This window comes from Symphalangus syndactylus, chromosome 11 (genome assembly GCF_028878055.3).
Source record: "Symphalangus syndactylus isolate Jambi chromosome 11, NHGRI_mSymSyn1-v2.1_pri, whole genome shotgun sequence".
In the NCBI taxonomy this organism is placed as follows: Eukaryota; Metazoa; Chordata; class Mammalia; order Primates; family Hylobatidae; genus Symphalangus; species Symphalangus syndactylus.
This window is the reverse complement of record NC_072433.2, coordinates 26,013,767-26,036,551: the sequence shown is the minus strand read 5'-3', so window position 1 is coordinate 26,036,551 and position 22,785 is coordinate 26,013,767. Positions and strand designations below refer to the sequence as shown.

General features: G+C 45.6%; 1 protein-coding gene across 3 annotated transcripts in view; it reads right to left on the bottom strand.

Annotated features, from left to right (window-relative positions):
* The window catches only part of GFOD2 (Gfo/Idh/MocA-like oxidoreductase domain containing 2), a 55,177-nt gene that overhangs the window by 12,306 nt on the left and 20,086 nt on the right, over positions 1-22,785 (bottom strand). The window contains exon 1 of one of the 3 annotated variants that reach the window (XM_063611784.1): positions 20,381-20,599. The exons of the other annotated variants lie outside the window; for them this stretch is intronic. The gene's annotated coding sequence lies outside the window, so the exon portion shown is untranslated. Of the gene's footprint in view, positions 1-20,380; positions 20,600-22,785 lie in introns of those variants that run through there. 3 annotated transcript variants of the gene reach the window in all.

Genomic DNA, 22,785 nt, shown 5'->3' with positions numbered 1-22,785 from the left:
AGACTCCGTCTCAAAAAAAAAAAAAAAAAAAAAAAAAGAAAAGCACAAATGAAATATGGCTCAAGGCCAGGCATGGTGGCTCATGCACGCCTGTAACCCCAGCATTTCAGGAGGCCGAGATGGGAAGATCACTTGAGACCAGGAGTTTGAGAGTAGCCTGGGCAACATGGCGAGATGTCATCTCTATTAAAAAAAATATATTAAAAAATAGCTGGATGTGGTGGCATGCGCTTGTTGTAGTCCTAGCTACCTGGGACGCTGAGGTGAAACGATCACATGAACCTAGGAGTTCACAACTGTAGTGAGCTATGATTGTGCTACTGCACTCCAGCCTGGGCAACAGTGCAAGACCTTGTCTCAAAAGAAAAAAGAAATACTGTTCCAAGATGAAAAACTGCAGAATCTTCTTCTTCCATGGAGACTGAAGGATAGGAGGAAAAACAGAAAATGAATAAAGTTGAGTTTAAATCTCTGTTCTGCTACTTAACTTTCTGTGTAACCCTGGTTAAAAGATTCAACCTTCAGAGCCTTAAATGTATAATAAGGGGAGTGATTGATCTTTAAGGTTCCTTCTTGCTATAAAAGTTCATGATTCTATATATGACAAAGAAAAAGAAGAGTGGAGGCCAGGCACAGTGGCTCACACCTGTAATCCCAGCACTTTGGGAGGCCAAGGCAGGCAGATCACCTGTGGTAAGGAGTTCAAAACCAGCCGGGTCAACATGGCCAAACCCCATCTCTACTACAAATACAAAAAAAAAAAAAAACTAGCCAGGTGTGGTGGCAGAGGCCTGTAATCCCAGCTATTCAGGAAGCTGAGGAAGGAGAATCATTTGAACCCAGGAGGCAGAGATTGCAGTGAGCCAAGATCACACCACTGTACTCCAGCCTGGGCGACAAGAGTGAGACTCGAGCACGGAAGGAAGGGAGGGAGGGAGGGAGGCTCATGCCTGTAATCTCAGCACTTTGGGAGGCTGAGGTGGGCGGATCTCTTGAGGTCAGGAGTTCGAGACCAGCCTGGCCAACGTGGTGAAACCCTGTCTCTACCAAAAATATAAAAAATTAGCCGGGTGTGGTGGTGCAAGCCTGTATTCCCAGCTACTCGAGGGGCTGAGGCAGAAGAATCACTTGAACCTGGGAGGTGAAAGTTGCAGTGATCCGAGATTGTGCCACTGCACTCCAGCGTGTGTGACAGAATGAGACTCCATCTCAAAAAAAAAGAAAAAGAATGGAAAACAAAAACCAGTTCAAGAGGAAAGTGAAAGAACTAACTGCTATACAGATTAAGTATAATTAAAATTTTTATGGTAGCAAACATAGGAAAATGCTCACTAGAAAAAAAAATACCAAAAAACTTTTTTTATCAAACTGGCTAAAAGAAAAAGTATGCTTAAAAAGATTTTATTAGGCCGGGTGCGGTGGCTCACACCTGTAATCCCAGCACTTTGGGAGGCCGAGGTGGGCGGATCACGAGGTCAGGAGATAGAGACCATCCTCACTAACACGGTGAAACCCCGTCTCTACTAAAAACTACAAAAAATTAGCCAGTCGTGGTGGTGGGCACCTGTAGTCCCAGCTACTCGGGAGGCTGAGGCAGGAGAATGGCGTGAACTCGGGAGGCGGAGCTTGCAGTGAGCTGAGATCGCGCCAGTGCACTCCAGCCTGGATGACAAAGCTAGACTCCATCTCAAAAAAAAAGAAAAAAGAAAAAAAGAAAAGAAAAAAGATTTTACTGGGCTAGGTGTGGTGGCTCATGTCTGCAATCTCAGCACTTTGGGGGGCCAAAGCAGGAGGATTGCTTGAGATCAATAATTCAAGATCAGCACAAGCAACGTAGTGAGACACCCATCTTTACTAAAAAAAAAAAAAAAAATTAGCCTGGCATGGTAGCACATGCCTATAGTCCCAGCTATTTGGGAGGCTGAGGTAGGAGGATCGCTTGAGCCCAGGAGTCAAGACTGCGGTGAGCTATGGCAGTGCCACTACACTCTAGCCTGGGCTATAGAGTGAGACTGTCTCAAAAAAAGAAAAAAGGTTTTTTTGTATACAGATATTTACTATAGCACTGGCTATCATAGTGAAAAACTGGGAGACAATCTAGATGTCCAATACAAGTAATGGGTTAGATAAAGAATGCTGTGGGCGGCCGGGCGCGGTAGCTCACGCTTGTAATCCCAGCATTTTGGGAGGCCGAGGCGGGCGGATCACGAGGTCAGGAAATCGAGACCACGGTGAAACCCCGTCTCTACTAAAAATACAAAAAAATTAGCCGGGCGTGGTGGCAGGCGCCTGTAGTCCCAGCTACTTGGAGAGGCTGAGGCAGGAGAATGGGGTGAACCCAGGAGGCGGAGCTTGCAGTGAGCCGACATTGCGCCACTGCACTCCAGCCTGGGCAACAGAGCGAGACTCCGTCTCAAAAAAAAAAAAAAAAAAAAAGAGAATGCTGTGGAGCTATTGAAAACCATGAAGTAGAAGGCCCTCAATAACCTGAAAGACATTCACCACATTGTCACTAAAGGGGAAAACATACACTATCAGAAGTATGGGTTTTTTTTTAAAAAAGCACACAAAATAAGTATAATAGGTATGAGTATATATATAAGGATATCTGTAATGTATCTATAAAAATATCTCTATTCAATGCTGTAGAAGGACTATTCAATGCTGTAGAGGGACTAGAATACTCCTGAATTTATTGATTGCTGAGGTTGATGGGATTATGAATGATTTTTATTCTTTTCAATTTTTGAACTTTGCCAAATTTTCTGAGACATGATTATGTCTTGTAGAGTTTTTCTTCTGATCACAAGGGTTATACAATAGAGAACAAAACCAAACCAAAGTCCTTTGCTTGGGATCAATGTCATGTGGGAAAACCAAGATGAGATGTAGGTGTGCTCAGAATATCAGGGTTCCCCATCCAACATTTCCCTCAGCTAAACCAGCAGTTCCCCACTCCGTATTAGCATCACTGGTAACCCTAGACACACTGAAATAGACAAGAGTGATGTGGGCCACATCACCGTCATTTTCTTTTTCTCTTTTTAAACTTCAATGTAATTTTTAAAATTGTGGTACAATATACATAAAATTTACTTTTTTTTTTTTTTGAGACAGAGTCTCGCTCTGTCGCCCAGGCTGGAGTGCAGTGGCACAGTCTCGGCTCACTGCAAGCTCTGCCTCCCAGGTTCACGCCATTCTCCTGCCTCAGCCTCCCAAGTAGCTGGGACTACAGACGCCCCCCCACCACGCCCAGCTAATTTTTTTTTTTGTATTTTTAGTAGAGACGGGGTTTCACCGTGTTAGCCAGGATGGTCTTGATCTCCTGACCTTGTGATCCGCCTGCCTCGGCCTCCCAAAGTGCTGGGATTACAGGCGTGAGCCACTGTGCCCGGCCTACTTTTTGTTTTTTTTTTTAAAGACAGAGTCTCACTCTGTCGCCCAGGCTGGAGTGCAGCAGCGCAATCTTGGCTTACTGCAACCTCCCCCTCCTGGTTTCGAGCGATTCTCCTGCCTCAGCCACATGAGTAGCTGGGATTACAAGTGTGTGCCATCACCCCTGGCTAATTTTTGTATTTTTGGTAGTGATGAGGCTTCGCCATGTTGGCCAGGCTGGTCTCGAACTCCTGAGCTCAAGCGACCTACTCACCTTGGCCTCCCAAACTGCTGGGATTACAGGCGTGAGCCACCATGCCCAGATCATCTTAACTATTTTTAAGTATATACATCAGTGGTATTAAATACATTTACAGCTGGGCATGATGGCTCATGCCTGTAATCCCAGCACTTTGGGAAGCCAAGGTGGGTGGATCACCTGAGGTGAGGAGTTTGAGACCAGCCTGACCAACATCGTGAAACCCCATCTCTACTAAAAATACAAAAATTAGCCGGGCGTGGTGGTGTGTGCCTGTAATTCCAGCTACTCGGGAGGTGGAGACAGGAGAATTGCTGGAAACCGGGAGGCAGAGGTCGCAGTGAGCCGAGATCAAGCCACTGCACTCCAGCCTGGGCGACAGAGCAAGACTCTGTCTCAAATAAAATAAAATAAATAAGTAAATAAATAAATACATACATTTACATTGTTGTGTAACCATCACCACCACCCTGGTGATGGTTACTTCTGGAACTCTTTTCACCTTGCAAAACTAAAAACTCATTAAACAATACCCATTATTCCCATTAAATAATAACTTCCCATTCCCACTACCCCCGCCCCAGCCCCTGGCAACCATCATTCTGCTTTGTCTCTATGAATTTGACTACTTTAGATACCTCATCTAAGTGAAATCATGCATTATTTGGGCTTTTGTGACTGGCTTATTTCAGTTAGCATAATGTCTTCAAGGTTCACCCTTACAAACCTTGTAGCATATGTCAGGACTTCCTTCCTTTTCAAGGTTGAGTAATATGCCATTGTATGGCTGATCCATTCCTCTATCAATGGACACCTGGGTTGCTTCCATGTTTTAGCTACTGTGAATAATACTGATATGAACATAGTGTACAAATATCTCTTCTAGACGCTGCTTTCATTTGTTTGGGGCATATACCCAGAAGTGGAATTGCCGGGTCATGGTAATTAGATTTTTAATTTTCTGAGGAACCACCATACTGTTTTCCACAGTGGCTGTTACCATTTTACATTCCCTCCAACAGTGTGCAAGGCTTCTGATTTCTCCACGTCCTCATCAACCCTAGTTATTTTCTGGCGTTTTTTGTTGGTTAGCCGTTCTGATGGATGTGAGGTGACCATTATTCACTTTTTTTTTTTTTTTTTGAGACAGAGTCTTGCTCTGTCACCCAGGCTGGAGTGGAGTGGCATTGGTCTTGAACTCCCGACTTCAAGTGATCCGCCCGCCTCGGCTGCCCAAAGTGCTAGGATTTCAGGCGTGAGCCACCACACCTGGCCTCATCATTCACTTTTATCATTCACTTTTAAAGCCCCTCAGGTGATCCTAGTGTGCAGCCACCAGCTGAGAACCTCTGAACTATGTTTAACGAATATGAAAAATTATCTACATTTGGAGCCATAACAAAATGTCCTGTTTGTCATATGTACACTTTCCTGAACCTTCTCACCCTCTGTACTATGATTAAAAGCACAAATCTGTCATTAAGAGGGAAAAATCTCTAACACAACTATTTTAACTTCTATGCATTACCTTCAGTAACATCATTTTACCAATAATTTTATAAACACCATACGGTCCCTTTACCGATTACATTTATTGATTCTTTTTTGAGATGGAGTCTCACTCTGTCATCCAGGCTGGAGTGCAGTGGCACAATCTCAGCTCACTGCAACCTCCGCCTCCTGGGTCCAAACGATTCTCATGCCTTAGCCTCCCAAGTAACTGGGACTGCAGGTACGTGTCATCATGCCCAGCTAATTTTTTTATTTTTTTATTTTTTATTTATTTTTATTTTATTATTATTATTATTTTTTGAGATGGAGTCTCGCTCTGTCGCCCAGGCTGGAGTGCAGTGGCGCGATCTTGGCTCACTGCAAGCTCCGCCTCCTGGGTTCACGCCATTCTCCTGCCTCAGCCTCCCAAGTAGCTGGGACTACAGGCGCCCGCCACCGTGCCCGGCTAATTTTTTTTGTATTTTTAGTAGACACGGGGTTTCACCGTGGTCTTGATCTCCTGACCTCGTGATCCACCCGCCTCGGCCTCCCAAAGTGCTGGGATTACAGGCGTGAGCCACCGTGCCCGGCCATTTTTTTATTTTTTAGTAGAGATGGGGTTTCACCATGTTGGCCAGGCTTGTCTTAAACTCCTGACCTCAGGTGATCCGTCTGCCTTAGCCTCCCAAAGTGCTGGGATCACAGGTGTGAGCCACTGTGCCTGGACTACCAATTACCTTTAAAAAGCTAACTACTCCTGATCTTGGTCACTATCACAATTTTTATTTTGAGACAGATTCTTGCTCTGTTGCCCAGGCTGAAGTGCAATGGCTTGATCATGGCTCACTACAGACTCAACCTCACAGGCTCAAGGGATCCTCCCACCTCAGCCTTCCGAGTAGCTGGGATTACAGGTGCACACCACTGTGCCTGGCTAATTTTTGCATTTTTTTGTAGAGACAGGGTTTCACTATGTCACCCAGGCTGGTCGCGAACTCCTGGCCTCAAGTGATCTGCCCACCCTGGCCTCCCAAAGTGCTAGGATTACAGGAGCAAGTCACACTGTGCCTAGACAAAAAAAAAAAAAAAAAAAAAATAAGACTCTGCGGCAGGTCCCTCTGCATAGCACAGCTTCTGCTTTCTTTGAGATGACCAACTCCTGGAACTCCTCTCTACCCTGCATCTTCCCTCCTCTGTAAATCTTTTCATACTGTACCCCCCTAGGAGCTCCTCCCTCTGGACCTTCTATATACTTGCAATAGGAACTAAACTTACTCCTCTTTTGTGTCCTCAGGACCACAAACATAGCAGGCCCTCCACTGATTAGTGAATGAATAAATTAATGAACTCACTGGGCTCAGTAAAGTGTTTTCTGGATGCGCCTACTCACTGGTGTCACCAGCTTCTCATGGCCACATTCGTCCATGAAACACCAAAGTTACCCTCTGAAAACATACTGGAGGTTCTATCCTCACGTGCTGCTGATAGTGATACAGAATCGTACAGCTGTTCTGAATAAGAAGTAATCGGGCCTTATTTATAATTAAAACTATGCATTTTATGACTCACAAATTCTACTTTTTTTTTTTTTTTTTTTTTTTTGAGACGCAGTCTCGCTCTGTCACCCAGGCTGGAGTGCAGTGGCGCGATCTCGGCTCACTGCAAGCTCCGCCTCCCGGGTTCACGCCATTCTCCTGCCTCAGCCTCTCCGAGTAGCTTGGGACTACAGGCGCCCGCCACCACGCCCGGCTAATTTTTTTTTTTTGTATTTTTAGTAGAGACAGGGTTTCACCGTGGTCTCGATCTCCTGACCTCGTGATCCGCCCGCCTCGGCCTCCCAGAGTGCTGGGATCACAAATTCTACTTGTGTGTGTGTATGTGTGTTCCCAAAGAAATTCTCATAGGGATCCATTGATAAGGGATACAAAGATATTTGCCACATCATGTCTGAGGTGCAGAGTTGGAGACAATCTGGGGATCAGAAGTGGGCAGCTAAAGTGTGGGGGATGTACCCACTGGGGTTCTCTGCAAGTTAGAAACAATACTAGATGAATACAGTCACATGAATGAACTTGGTAAAAAAAAAAAAAAGAAAACATAGCGAGCTCTAATACATTATTTATATAAACTAAAAATACACACACAGGCTGAGTGCAGTGGCTCACGCCTGTAATTCCAGCACTTTGGGAGGCAGAGGTGGGCGGATCACCTGAGGTCAGGAGTTCACAACCAGCCTGATCAACATGGCAAAACCCCGTCTATACTAAAAAATAAAAAAATTAGCTGGGTGTGATTGTGCACGCCTGTAGTCCCAGCTACTCAGGAGGCTGAGGCAGGAGAATTGTTTGAACCCGGGAAGCAGAGGTTGCAGTGAGCTAATGCCACTGCACTCCAGCTTGGGTGACAGAGCAAGAAGACTCTGTCTCAAACAAAACAAAACAAAACAAAACAAAAACACACACATACAAACAAAAATGTTTCATAGGAACTTATACAAACAAAAGGATGCATACTAAATACGTTTACAGGGGATAGGGAAACCAGAGTAGAGAAAGGGATAAATGGGAATAATTAAAAAAAAAAAAAAAAAAAGGCCGGGCATGGTGGCTCATGCCTGTAATCTCAGCTCTTTGGGAGGCCGAGGAGGACGAATCACAAGGTCAGGAGATCGAGACCATCCTGGCTAACATGGTGAAACCCCGTCTCTACTAAAAATACAAAAACAAAATTATCCAGGCGTGATGGCGGGCACCTGTAGTCCCAGCTACTCGGGAGGCTGAGGCAAGAGAATGGCGTGAACCCCAGGAGGCAGAGCTTGCAGTGAGCCGAGATCGTGCCACTGCACTCCAGCCTGGGCGACAGATTGAGACTCCGTCTCAAAAACAAAAACAAAAAAAAGGAAAATGTCGTTCTAAAAGGAATCCTTCCTCACTTTTTAAATAAAAAGCTTGCATTTCAAACACAAAGTGACAGATATATGTACCTCTGGTCCTACTAATGGGACACCAGCACAAGCTCTCTGATCTAGCCAAATCCAGGGAGTAGCACTGCATCTGCATATTTGGCCCAGGACCACTTATAACTCAGACAAAGATCCTTATTTCAAATTAGCCACCACATCTGGCTTTTTTTTTTTTTGACACAGAGTCTCACTCTATCACCCAGGCTAGAGTCCAGTGGTGCGATCTCGACTCACTGCAACCTCCGCCTCCTGGGTTCAAGTAAGTGGCTGGGACTATAGGTGCATGTCATCACGCCCTGCTAATCATACCTGGCTAATTTTTTGTATTTTTTGTAGAGACAGGGTTCTATCATGTTGCCCAGGCTGGTCTCAAACTCCTGGGCTCAAGCAATCCTCCTGCCTTGGCCTCCCAAATTGCTGGGATTACAGGCATGAGCCATGGTGCCTCGCTAGAATCTTTTTTGGGAAGTGGAAAAATGTACATTACAGAATTTACCATTTTAAACCATTTCTAGGTGTACAGTTCAGTGCACTAATACATTCGTATTGTGCAACCATCACCAACATCCACCTCCAGGACTTCATCATTCCATACTGAAACTCTGTACCCAGCCAAAATTAACCATTTTAAAGTGAACAATTCAGTGGTCGCTGGGTGCAATGCCTCATGCCTGTAATTCCAGCACTTTGGGAGGCTGAGGTGGGAGGATTACTTGTGCCCAGGAGTTTCAGGCTATAGTGGGTTATGATCATGCCATTGCATTCCAGCCTGGGTGATAAGAGCAAGACCCTGTCTCAAAAAAAAAAAAAAAAAAAACTCCAAAAAACAAACCCCCACAATCCAGTGGTATTTAGGACATACTTTGTCTCAAAAAAAAAAAAAAAAAAAAAAAAGTATGCCAGAGTCTTGCTCTATCACCCAGGCTGGAATGCAGTGGTGCGATATTGGCGCACTGCAACTTCCACCTCCTGAGCTCTGAGGCTGAGGCGATTCTCCTGCCTCAGCCTCCTGACTAGCTGGGATTACAGGCACACGCCATCACACCTGGCTAATTTTTTTGTATTTTTAGTAGAGACAGGGTTTCACCATGTTTGCCAGGCTGGTCTCAAACTCCTGACCTCAGGTGATCCGCTCGCCTGGGCCTCCGGAAGTCCTGGGACTACAGGCATGAGCCACTGAGCCTGGCCTAATTTTTTATTTTTTGTAGAGATGAGGTCTCGCTGTGTTACCTAGGCTGGTCTCAAACTCTAGCCTCAAACTCCTGGCCTCAAGCGATCCTCTCAGCTCAGCCTCCCAAGGTGGTGGGATTATAAGTGTGAGCCACTGAGCCTGGCTTTTTAATAAAAAAGTTTTTTTTTTTTAATTTTAATATAGAGACAGCATCTTACTATGTTGCCCAGGCTGGTCTTAAATTCCTGGCTTCAAGTGATCCTCCCACCTCGGCCACCCAAAGCACTGGGATTATAGGCATGAGACACCACAGCTGGCGAAATTGTTTTCTTTTTTTTTTTTTGAGACGGAGTCTCGCTTTGTCGCCCAGGCTGGAGTGCAGTGGCGCGATCTCGGCTCACTGCAAGCTCCGCCTCCCGGGTTCACGCCATTCTCCTGCCTCAGCCTCTCCGAGTAGCTGGGACTACAGGCGCCCGCCACCACGCCCGGCTAATTTTTTGTATTTTTAGTAGAGACGGGGTTTCACCGTGGTCTCGATCTCCTGACCTCGTGATCCGCCCGCCTCGGCCTCCCAAAGTGCTGGGATTACAAGCGTGAGCCACCGCGCCCGGCCCTGTTTTCTTAATTTCATTTTCAAGCCCAGCATCTCTTTTGCTCCTAATGTAGACGCAAGTATACTGGACTACGAAAATGTCTACAGTAGGGGATGGTTTGTCAGCATTAACCGGTATAACATCTTGTACTGCTCAATTCTATCTGAAGTATACCTGTTCCTTTGTGAACCACTAAATTACACGACTTGGGCTGCCTCTAACTCCAGATCCCTGCCAATTTCGTGCCTCCTGTCTCCATTCTCTGTGACTGTGAAGCTTGGCTTGCCTCCTGTACTCTCACTGGGGTTCTGCTTTATTTTAACCATCTTTCTTTCTTTCTGATGGTAAACAGTGTCTGTGGCCACTCAGTCACCTTGCTTTCCTTTTCTACTTTGTCCATCTCTCTTTTTTTTTTTTTTGAGACGGATTCTCACTCTGTCGCCTAGGCTGGAGTGTAATGATGCAATCTCGGCTCACTGCAACCTTTGCCGCTCCAGTTCAAGCGACTCTCCCTGCCTCAGCCTCCCAAGTAGCTGGGGTTACAGGCACACGCCACCATACCCAGATAATTTTTTTATTTTTAGTAGAGACAGGGTTTCACCATGTTGGCCAGGCTGGTCTCAAACTCCTGACCTCAGGTGATCCACCCGCCTTGACCTCCCAAAGTGCTGGGATTACAGGCATGAGCCACTGAGCCTGGCTACCATCTCTCTCTTTTTTCCTTGCTAATTCTGCCCCTACAGGCTTCTCTACTAGTTTTCTTAGAAAACAGGTCAAGCACACAGTTATCTTCTACAATTTTCATGTCCTGGACTCCCTTCAGCTATTCTGGTCACTGTCTGCTTTTACAGGTGTCTTGGTTATTTACAGGTTATGGCTATTATAGGAGCTTGACAGTGTCAAGTATGCAGCATTAGGTAAGTAGTGAGATTCTACTTAAGTTTTTTTTTTTTTTTTTTTTTTTTTTTTTGAGACGGAGTCTCATCTCTGTCACCCAGGCTGGAGTGCCGTGGCATGATCTTGGCCCACTGCAACCTCAGCCTCCTGGGTTCAAGCGATTCTCCTGTCTCAGTCTCCCGAGTAGCTGGGATTACAGGCATGCGCCACCATACCTGGCTAATTTTTGTATTTTTAGTAGAGACAGGGTTTCACTATGTTGGCCAGGCTGGTCTCGAACTCCTGACCTCAGGTGATCCTCCTGCCTCGGCCTCCCAAAGTGCTAAGATTACAGGCATGAGCCACTGTGCCCAGCCAAATTTTGTTGGTCATTAATTACCAACTGTTACAGGGCTAAGGGAGTGAGACACAGTCCAAGTATTCTGTAAATTCATGCCCAGGGCACACCTCCTCCAGTCTCACACCGTGTTTCTTCTCACTGTAGTTGTATTTGGGTATATATAGGGAATATATGTACCCACTACATAGGGAATCTTTTTTTTTTTTTTGAGACGGAGTTTCGCTCTTTTTGCCCAGGCTGGAGTGGTGCAATGGCACGATCTTGGCTCACTGAAACCTCCACCTCCCAGGTTCAAGCGATTCTCCTGCCTCAGCCTTCCAAGTAGCTGTGATTACAGGAGCCCGCCACCATGCCTGGCTAATTTTTTGTATTTTTAGTAGAGACAGGGTTTCACCATGTTGGCCAGGATGGTCCCAATCTCTTGACCTTGTGATCTGCCCACCTCGGCCTCCCAAAGTGCTAGGATTACAGGCGTGAGCCACCGTGCCCGGCTGGGAATCTTTTTCTTTTTTTTTTTTTTTTTAAATGATCTATTACATATCTATGACCGAATTACATGTCTCCTCTTCAAAAGCTGTGTAGGAATATGAGGATGATAATTTTGAGCCAATATGAAGTGAAAAATATATGTAAGTATCGGTAACTTAAAACAACAGAATGGACTAGAATTTTTTTTTTTTTTTTTTTGAGACAGAGTCTTGCTCCGTCGCCCAGGCTGGAGTGCAGTGGCGCGATCTTGGCTCACTGCAAGCTCTGCCTCCCGGATTCACGCCATTCTCCTGCCTCAGCCTCCCGAGTAGCTGGGACTACAGGCACCCACCAACACGCCTGGCTAATTTTTTGTATTTTCAGTAAAGACGGGGTTTCACCATGTTAGCCAGGATGGTTTGGATCTCCTGACCTCGTGATCTGCCTACCTCGGTCTCCCAAAGTGCTGGGATTATAGGCGTGAGCCACTGCGCCTGGCCGAAAAATTTTTAATAACCTGTTTTATTGCCACTGACTCAAAGGGAAGCTTCGTCAACACCCATAAAGGGGTATTGGCTGGCCCCCGAGGAAGCCAGATGGCATGAAGGCAGGCAGCCTTGCTGACTAGGTATTTCCTGCCCAAGCAGGCAGAGCTGGTTTTCCTTGTTTATTTCAGTGGCTACCCTTTCTCACCCCTAAAATGTCCCCACTCTTTGTCTTTAACATCCTTGCACATATCCTTCACATGCCTCCAAAGATCTCCACAAACTCAGTCCTGCCAAGGCCACATGCATTTCCCATCACCACATGCTGGTCAGGAATGAAGTGTGCCTTGGCAGGACAGGCTATATACAATTTGACAAGGCCTTGCCTGGGTTCAAATACTGGCTCTGTCACTTACCAGCTGGGTGACCTCGGGTAAGTCCCTTAGTCACTCTGTATCTCCATTTCCTCATCTGTAAAATGGAGAAATTTTATGTACCTCACAGGGAATTTAAGGATTGAGTTAATATTTGTAAAATACCTATAATTGGGCCTGGCCAATTAGATATGAGTCAGTACATAGGGAATCTTTTTCTGAAAGAAAGATATCTATTAACTATCTGTGACTGACTTAAATGTCTCTTCTTCAAAAGTTGGGTAGAAATGAGGGTCATAATTCTGAGCTAATATGAAGTGAGTATAATAGGGCAGCCAGTGTTTAGTCTGTCCCTAGGTCCATGCAACCCTGTTGTACAGATGAGAAAATATGCTCCAAGAGGCGAGGTAACTCTCCCAGGGTTCTATGCCTGGCTGTGTGCATGACCTGCTACAACCAGCATGAAACCTTGAGCAGGTTACTTCACTTCTCTGAGCCTCTATAAAAACAAGAAAGAAAAACAGTCATTTTGTAACATGTGCATGTGTGGAGCAACTCTTCTTCCATCCTTCCTCATGAGTGTGAGCCAGGGAAGTTCCTTCCACTGTCTGCTCTGGGGGTGACTGTTTGCCTCTGATCCACTGTTCAAAACGAATACTAATCTGGTCATATGTCTCACCTTTTCTGAAGAGCTAACGAGGGAGCTGTGGGACATAAAAAGATGAAAAGTCCTAATTTCAGGGGTGACAAGTCAGCAAGGTGAGTAGGAGCCAGAACTGGTGGCATACATAAAGTGTTAATCTCAGGAGTTTGGACTTTGACAGGTGGGTGTGCTCGGTACTCTTGGTCTGCTCCTCCTTCCCTACCTGATCCTCTCTGCCCTGCTTTTTGTCTCTGGAGTCAGAAGGTCAGTCTCTAAAGCCCTGGGCTCCAGGTCCTCTGGCTTCCATCTGAGTCCAGCCAAGGGAGAGAACCAGGAAGAGATCAGCGAGCAAGAAGAAAGGCCAAGGTGTTTATTTTCTGCCTTCTCTCCCTGCCAGGATGTGGTTCTGGCAGAGCTGTGTTCCCTAACCAAGGTCACAGCTCCTTTGGAGGACCCCTCTCTCCCATGACCATAGCTTTTGCTGGGTTCCAGTGACACATCCCCACTCTGTCATTGCACCTAGGGTGGGGACACTACCTTGCCAGTCCCTGGGTGCTCCACCATCCCTTGTATATTTCCTTTACTACTCACACAATTGTGAATAATCCCTTCATTAAAGAGTTTTTAATTAACCCTTTGAGTACACTGACTGTTTCCTGCCTAGACCTTGACTAATGTAGGTAAGCAATAAGAACCATTGAATTTTTTTCTTTTTATTTTTCTTTTTCTTTTTTCTTTGAGATGGAGTCTTGCTGTCACCCAGGCTGGAATGCAGTGGAATGATCTTGGCTCATTGCAACCTCTGCTTCCCAGGTTCAAGCAATTCTCCTGCCTCAGCTTCCTGAGCAGCTGGGATTACAGGTGTGCACCACCATGCCCAGCTAATTTTTGCATTTTTAGTAGAGACAGGGTTTCCCCATATTGGCCAGGCTGGTCTTGAACTCCTGACCTCTGGTGATCTGCCCACCTCGGCCTCCCAAAGTGTTGGGATTACAGGCGTGAGCCACTGTGCCCGGCCTGAACTTTTTTTCTTTAATTTGGCAGAAAGACGTAGGTAGGATAGAGTTTAGGAGACATTAGACACAGAGAACCAGTTAGGATATCAAGTAAGACATAAGGAGGGTCTAATGGAGTGAATGAAATGGAGCAGACAGTTATCACTAGGATTTGGGATTATCAGGTGGTGGGAGAGCCAAAAAAATAAATAAATAACTGAACTATAGACCAATACCTCTCATAAACTTAGGCACAAAAATCCTCAACAAAATATTAGCAAATTAAATATAGCAATGTGGCCAGGCGCGGTGGCTCATGCCTGTAATCCCAGCACTTTGGGAGGCTGAGGCGGGCGGATCATGAGGTTAGGAGATCGAGACCATCCTGGCTGACATAGTGAAACCCTGTCTCTACTAAAAATACAAAAAGTTAGCCAGGCGAGATGGCAGGCACCTGTAGTCCCAGCTACCCAGGAGGCTGAGGCAGCAGAATCGCTGGAACCAGAGAGTCAGAGGCTGCAGTGAGCTGAGATCGTGCCACTGGCACTCCAGCCTGGGCGACAGAGCAAGACTTCGTCTCTAAAAAACAAAACAAAACAAAAATAAATAAAAATTTAAAAAAAAATACACCATGACCAAGAGGGGTTTAATCCCAGGAATGCAAGGCTGGCTCAACATTCTAAAATCAACTACTATTGGATAGGAGAATGTGGGGTTTTTTTGTTTGTTAGTTTGATTTGAGACAGAGTCTCACTCTGTCACCCAGACTGGAATGCAGTGGCGCGATCTCGGCTTACTGCAACCTCTGCCTCCTGGGTTCAGGTGATTCTCATGCCTCAGCCACCCGAGTAGCTGGGACCACAGATGTGTACCCCACGCCTGGCTAATTTTTGTACATTTTGTAGAGAAGGGGTTTTGCCATGTTGGCCAGGCTGGTCTCAAACTCCTGGCCTCAAGCGATCCACCAGCCTCAGCCTCCCAAAGTGCTGGGATAACAAGAGCAAGCCACCGCGCCCAGCCTGGATAGCAAAATGTTTAACTGAAAAAGAAAAAAAAAGGCCAGGTGCAGTGGCTTATCTGTAATCCCAGCATTTTGGGAGGCCAAGGCAGGTGGATTGCTTGAGGCCAGGAGTTCAAGACCACCCTGGTGAACATGGTGAAACCCTGCAAAAAAAGCCAAGTGCAGTGGCACACACCTGTGGCTACTCAGGAGGCTGAGGTGAGAGGAACATTTGAGCCTGGGAGGTGGAGGTTGCAGTGAGCCATGTTTGCACCACTACACTTCAGCCTGGGCAACAACAGCATGACCCTGCCTCAAAAAAATAAAAACTAGGCCAGGCGTGGTGGCTCACGCCTATAATCCCAGCACTTTGGGAGGCCAAGGTGGGCAGATTGCCTGAGCTCAGGAGTTCGCGACCAGCCTGGGCAACAAGGTAAAACCCCATCTCTACTAAAATACAAAAAAATTAGCCGGTCATGGCAGCATGCGCCTGTAGTCTCAGCTACTTGGGAGGCTGAGGCAGGAGAACTGCTTGAACCCAGGAAACACAGGTTGCAGTGAGCTGAGATCACGCCACTGCACTCCAGCCTGGGCAACAGAGTGAGACTCCGTCTCGAAAAAAAAACTAAATTAAATTAAAAAAATAAAATCAACTACTATAACTTACCATATCAGTAGTCATTAGACAGCATTAATTAGAAATACAAATTAAGGCCGGGCGTGGTGGCTCACCTGAGGTCAGGAGTTTGACACCAGCCTGGCCAACATGGTGAAACCCTGTCTCTACTAAAAATACAAAAATTAGCCAGGCATGGTGGTGGGCGCCTGTAAACCCAGCTGCTTGAAAGGGTGAGGCAGGAGAACTGCTTGAAGTCGGGAGGTAGAGGTTGCAGTGAACTGAGATTGTGCCACTGCACTCCAGCCTGGGTGACAGAGCAAGACTCCGTCTCAAAAAAACAAAAACAAAACAAAAAAACAAACAAAAAAACAAATTAAGGCTGGGTTCAGTGGCTCATGCCTGTAATCCCAGCACTTTGGGAGGCCGAGGCAGGCGGGTCATCCGAGATCAGGAGTTCGAGACCAGCCTGGCCAACATGGTGAAACCCCGTTCCTACTAGAAAAAAAAAAAAAATCAGCCAGGCGTGGTGGTGCACGCCTGTAATCCCAGCTACTCAGGAGGCTGAGGCAGGAGAATCACTTGAACCCAGGAGGCAGAGGTTGTAGTGAGCCGAGATTGTGCCACTGCACTCCACTTCAGCCTGGGTGACAGAGTGAGACTCTGTCTCAAAAAAAAAAAAAAAGAAAAGAAATAGAAATTAAAACTTATTAAATACACATTACAATGTCTGAAATTCAGGAAACCTGATATCAAATACTGGCAAGGGTAGGAAGCAACTATTCATTATTGGTGAAAATGTAAAATAATACAGCCACTTTGGAAAAGTTTGCCATCTTATAAAGCTAAATAGATACCTATCACACAACCTAGCAATCCTACTTCTAGGTTTAGTACTTATCAAGAGAAATGAAAACTTATATTCACACAAAACCTCTATGTGAATGTCTACAGCAGCTTTATTCATAATTGCCACATCTTGTAATCAACATAAATATCCTTCAATTGGTGAACAGATAAACAGTAGTATATCAACGCCAATGGATACTACTCAGCAATAGAAAGAACATACTATGGATGTATGCCACAATGAACAAATCTCAAATGCATTCTGCTAACTGAAAGGTGCCCTACTCAAAGACACCATACTGTGTGATCCCATTTAAATGCCATAATGGAAAAGCAAAACTATAGGGACAAAGAGTAGATCAGTGGTTGTCAAAGGTTGGAACTAGGGCTAAGTGTAGACAACAAAGGGGCACAGGGGAATTTTTGCGGGGTGATGAAACTTCTGTATCTTGTCTAGGGTGGCAATTACGTGACAGCATTTGTCAAAACTGATAGCACAGAATATACAGAAAAAGGATAAACTTCACTGTTCTGTAAATTATACTTCAATAAATGTGACTGACCCCACTAAAAAAAAAAAAAAAAAAAAGACCCTGAAGTTCTAAGTGACTGAGAAACTGCAGTGTCCTTAAGAGAAACATGGAACCCAAAAAGCCCGACTGTTGAGACTTTGGTGTGGAGGCTGAGATTTGTGAATTGTTTTTTCCCAGACTGCCCGAACATCATCTTACCTTCTGTGTATCTAGTCTGTAGAGCCCCAGCTTCTGCCAAACTAGAGGCCACAACCCACTGCCTATCACAGGGGTGGGAGAAATCCAATCTGATAACTGTTTTTGTAAATAGCTTTATGGGTATGACAGAACACAGTCATACCCATTTGTTTACCTACTCCTTTATTTATGGTTGCTTTTGTACCACCAATAGCAGAGTAGGTACAACAGAAGCCATACGGCCCACACAGCTTAAAATATTTAAAATTTGGAGGCCGGTGCGGTAGCTCACACCTATAATCTCAGCATTTTGAGAGGTTGAGGCAGGCAGATTGCTTGAGGCTAGGAGTTCGAGACCAACATGTGAAATACTGTCTCTACTAAAAATACACAAATTAGCCAGGCTTCGGGGTGTTCACCTGTAATCCTAGCTACTCAGGAGGCAGAGGCAGAAGAATCACTGGAACCTGGGAGGCGGAGGTTGCAGTGAACAGAGATCATGTCACTGCACTCCAGCCTGGGCAACAGAGTGACTCTGTCTTAAAAAAAAAAAAAAAAAAAAAAAAGTAGCCAGGCGCGGTGGCTCACGCCTGTAATCCCAGCACTTTGGGAGGCCACGGCGGGTGGATCACGAGGTCAGGAGATCCAGAACATCCTGGCTAACACGGTGAGACCCCATCTCTACTAAAAGTACAAAAAAATTAGCCGAGCGTGGTGGCCGGCACCTGTAGTCCCAGCTACTCAGGAGGCTGAGGCAGAAGAATGGTGTGAACCTGGGAGGCAGAGCTTGCAGTGAGCCGAGATGGCACCACTGCACTCCAGCCTGGGTGACAGAGTCAGACTCTGTCTCAAAAAAAAAAAAAAAAAAAAAAAAAAATTTACAATTTGGCCCTTTACAGAAAAGATTTGCTGACCCCTGTCCTACGCTCTGTTATAAGGCCCAGGAACTCCAAGCGACACAGTATTGTCATGAAGGTAGCCAGGATTTTTTTTTTTTTTTTTAGATGGAGTCTTGCTCTGTTGCCCAGTCTGGAGCACAGTGGCACCATCTGAGCTCACTACAACCTCTACCTCCTGGGTTCAAGTGATTCTCCTGCCTCAACCACCTGAGTAGCTGGGATCATAGGTGTGTGCCACTGTGCCTGGCTAATTTTTGTATTTTTTAGTAGAGATGGGGTTTCACCATGTTGGCCAGGCTAGCATTGAACTCCTGACCTCACATGATCTGCCCGCCTCGGCCTCCCAAAGTGCTGGGATTATAGGAGTGAGACACTGCGCCCGGCCACTAGCCAGGATTATAGTAAAAAAAAAATCACCCACCTCACTGTGTGTGAGAAATCAGATTCTGGGAATTTTGGAGTCAGTGGATAACTTTAGAGGTCACTCGCTCACTAGGCAGCTTGTATAGTGGTCAGACCCCCAGCAGAAGGTGCCTAAGAATCCTTCTTTCCTGCCAACAGTCTTTATAACGTTGGAGTTTTAAAGTGCAGAGTTAAAACCTGTATTTCCTGGCCAGGCACGGTGGCTCATGCCTGTAATCCTAGCACTTTGGGAGGCCGAGGTGGGCGGATCACCTGAGGTTGGGAGTTCCAGACCAGCCTGACCAACATGGTGAAACCCCATCTCTACTAAAAATACAAAATTAGCCGGACATGGTGGCGCATGCCTGTAATTCCAGCTACTTGGGAGGCTGAGGAAGGAGAATCGCTTGAACCTGGGAGGTGAGATTGTGGTGAGCCGAGATCGCGCCTTTGCACTCTAGCCTGGGCAACAAGAGCAAAACTCTGTCTCAAAAACAAAACAAAACAAAAAAGGAAAAAAACCTGTATTTCCTAGCATTCCTTGTAAAGAGGTGTGTCAAATGACATAAATATAGCAGGTATAGTTTGGTAGAATGTCTGGAAATGTTCTTTAAAGGAGGCAATCTCAACTGGCAGGAACTGTCACCCCTGCCCCTTTCTGTCTGGAATTACCACCAGGAGGTGACTTGAGGATAAAACACAATTTCTTGCAGATTTTGACACTGAAAAGATGAATCAGATGTTACCTGTACCCTCAAAGAACTCCACAGATCAGACAGGCACTTGAGCAAATCTGTCATATGGTAGAGCAACAGAAACTTGCCTCTGGTGCAGAGAAGAGCACCATTAACTACAGGGGCTAGAGGCAGTGTACAGGCAGGAAAGACTTCCTGGAAGAGATGACGTAACTCCCCATTACCCATCTGCCCAGCCCCTGGCAACCACCATTCTACTTTCTGTCTCTGAATCTGACTACCCTAGGTACCTCACATAAGTGGAATCATACAGTATTTGTGCTTCTATGTCTGGCTGATTTCACTCAGTGTAATGTCCTCAAGGTTCATCCATGTTGTAGCATGTATCAGATTTTCCTTCCTTTTATAAAGGCTGAATAATACTCCATCGTGTGTAGATACCACATTTTGCTTATCCATTTATCTGTCAGTGAATGCTCGGGTTGCTTCTACATTTTACTATGTCCATAATGCTGCTATGAACTTGGGAGTATAAATTATAGTTTTTTGACCCCGAGTTCAGTACTTTAAATTTTCACTCTAATAAATTTCATTTAGTTTAATTTGGGTGACTGTTTACCAGATGAGATAATTTTGGATATTTACTCACTGTCCCTACCAGCTTTGTGTCAGCTGAAAATGAGATCAGCATAACAACATCTCTTTTTGAGTAAACATTACCTGCCCCATGCTTTACAGGCATCATCTGATTTAACAATTATAACTTCCAGAGGCAGGTGCCATTATTATTATCTTCATTTTACAGATGTGGAAACTGAGGCTGCCATCGTTTTTTGGATTAGTGATTTCAAGTACAGTAATTACAATTTCACAGAACTATACTAGCTCTCATTTCTCTTTTTGCCCAATGGGATGAGAGACTACAAAAAGCCCCCACAGCTCAGATCTAAATAAATGATATTTATATTTGGCACTCCCCTCAAGGTTACTAATAATCCAGCAAGCATACTAAAAAAACCAAATTGTTGCCAAGTGCACACACAGTCAGAACTGACCATATATCCACAAGGCCAACAACCAGATGTGTATAGGCACCTGACACAGAGTTAGGCCTTAATAAATGTTAGATGATGATGTCCTTTATAAATCCACACACCTTGCAGTGTTCTCCAGTTCTCTTTCTAGGTGCTCAGGGATCATTTGTTTGATGAGATGTTCTTGCATAGTTCTGAGGAATCACCAGCATCAGGCTCAAACATCACAGACGTTGTGTATCTCCTATCATCTGGCACCTGCCTCTACTCCACAATGCCTCAACGCTTATTGACAGTAGTTTATGAAGTATATCATGGAAAGCTGCTACTTTTCTGAGACCCATGGGATGTAATTCAAATTGATCAGAAGAAACAAACCCACTGGGCACTGGGTATTCTATCTTCCCTGCACTTGGTCCTTCCAGCTGGGTCTCTGATGAAAGAGAAATATAGGAGTTGAATAGTTGTTTTCCCTGCCATGGTATCCATTATTCATCCTAAATACCTCTCAGTATATCTTCAAGAATACTTTCGATCGCCTGCCAGTTTTTTCTTTTCTTTTTTTAGACAGAATCCCACTTTGTTGCATAGGCTGGAGTGCAGTGGCATGATATCAGCTCACTGCAACCTTCGCCTCCCAGGTTCAAGGAATTCCCCCGCCTCAGCCTCCCAAGTAGCTGAGATTACAGGCATGTGCCACCACGCCCAGCTAATTTTTGTACTTTCAGTAGAGACAGGGTTTTGCCAAGTTAGCCAGGCTGGTCTTGAACTCCTGGCCTCAAGTTATCCACTCGTCTCAGCCCCGCAAAGTGCTGAGAACACAGGCGTGAGTCACCGTGCCTGGCCTACCTACAGGTTTTTTCAAGTGTCATTACTTGTTCTGGCATTGTGTCTCCCTGATCCTATTAGCAGCAGCGAGCTCTTCAAAAATGTATAGATGAATGGAGCCTGGGTGGTTCCATCCAAGCTTTTAAAAAATGTACCTGTAGGCCGGGCGCAGTGACTCACGCTTGTAATCCCAGCACTTTGGGAGGCCGAGGCGGGCGGATCACGAGGTCAGGAGATCGAGACCATGGTGAAACCCTGTCTCTACTAAAAATACAAAAAATTAGCCGGGCGTGGTGGCGGGCGTCTGTAGTCCCAGCTACTCGGAGAGGCTGAGGCAGGAGAATGGCGTGAACCCGGGAGGCAGAGCTTGCAGTGAGCCAAGATTGCTCCACTGCACTCCAGCCTGGGTGACAGAGCGAGACTCTGTCTCAAAAAAAAAAAAAAAAAAAAAATGTACCTGTAATAGGTTGGGTGCGGTGGCTCACACCTGTAATCCCAGCACTTTGGGAGGCCGAGGCGGGCGGATCACTTGAGGTCAGGAGTTTGAGACCAGCCTGGCCAACATCGTGATACTCTGTCTCTACTAAAAACACAAAAAATTAGCTGGGCACGGTGGCAGATGCCTGTAGTCCCAGCTACTCAGAAGGCTGAGGCAGGAGAATCACTTGAACCCGGGAGGCGGAGGTTGCAGTGAGCCGAGATCGTGCCACTGCACTCCAGGCTGGGCAACAGAGTGAAACTCTGTCTTTAAAAAAAAAAAAAAAAGTGCCTGTTATAGTTTTCCCTGTGATTTTTTTTTTTTTTTTTTGGAGACGGAGTCTTGCTCTGTCGCCCAGGCTGGAGTGCAGTGGTGCAATCTCAGCTCACTGCAACCTCCGCCTCCGGGGTTCAAGCAATTCTCCTGCCTCCCGAGTAGCTGGGATTACAGATGCGTGCCACCACGTGCAGCTTATTTTTGTATTTTTTGTAGAGATGAGGTTTCACCACATTGGCCAGGCTGGTCTTGAACTCCTAATCTTGTGAGATATGCCTGCCTCGACCTCCCAAAGTGCTGGGATTACAGGCGTGAGCTATTGCACCTGGCCTGACCATACTTTTTTAAATTACAAAATATGCTTTTTATTTCTCAGTGCCGGGCTTTTAAAAAGAGCCATTAGAGATTTCTATAGACAAAGTTATAGTCTTGTAATACTATCTTTACCCTGCAAGTCACACAAATGCAGTAAATTGTTTTTCAGCCAAAGCATTAAATTAATGGGGAAAAAAAATTCTTCTTAAGAAATGATGTTAGAACAATTGGATAGCCATATGGCAAACAATTAACCTTAACCCCTCTGTCTCACTATTATATGCAAAAATTAATTGAAGGCCGGGCGCGGTGGCTCAGGCTTGTAATCCCAGCACTTTGGGAGGCCGAGGCGGGTGGATCACCAGGTCAGGAGATGGAGACCACGGTGAAACCCTGTCTCTACTAAAAATACAAAAAATTAGCCGGGCGTGGTGGCGGGCGCCTGTAGTCCCAGCTACTCGGAGAGGCTGAGGCAGGAGAATGGCATGAACCCGGGAGGCGGAGCTTGCAGTGAGCCAAGATTGCGCCACTGCACACTCCAGCCTGGGCGGCGGAGCGAGACTCTGTCTCAAAAAAAAAAAAAAAAAATTAATTCAAGACAGATCAAAGACCCAAATGTAGAAGCCAGAA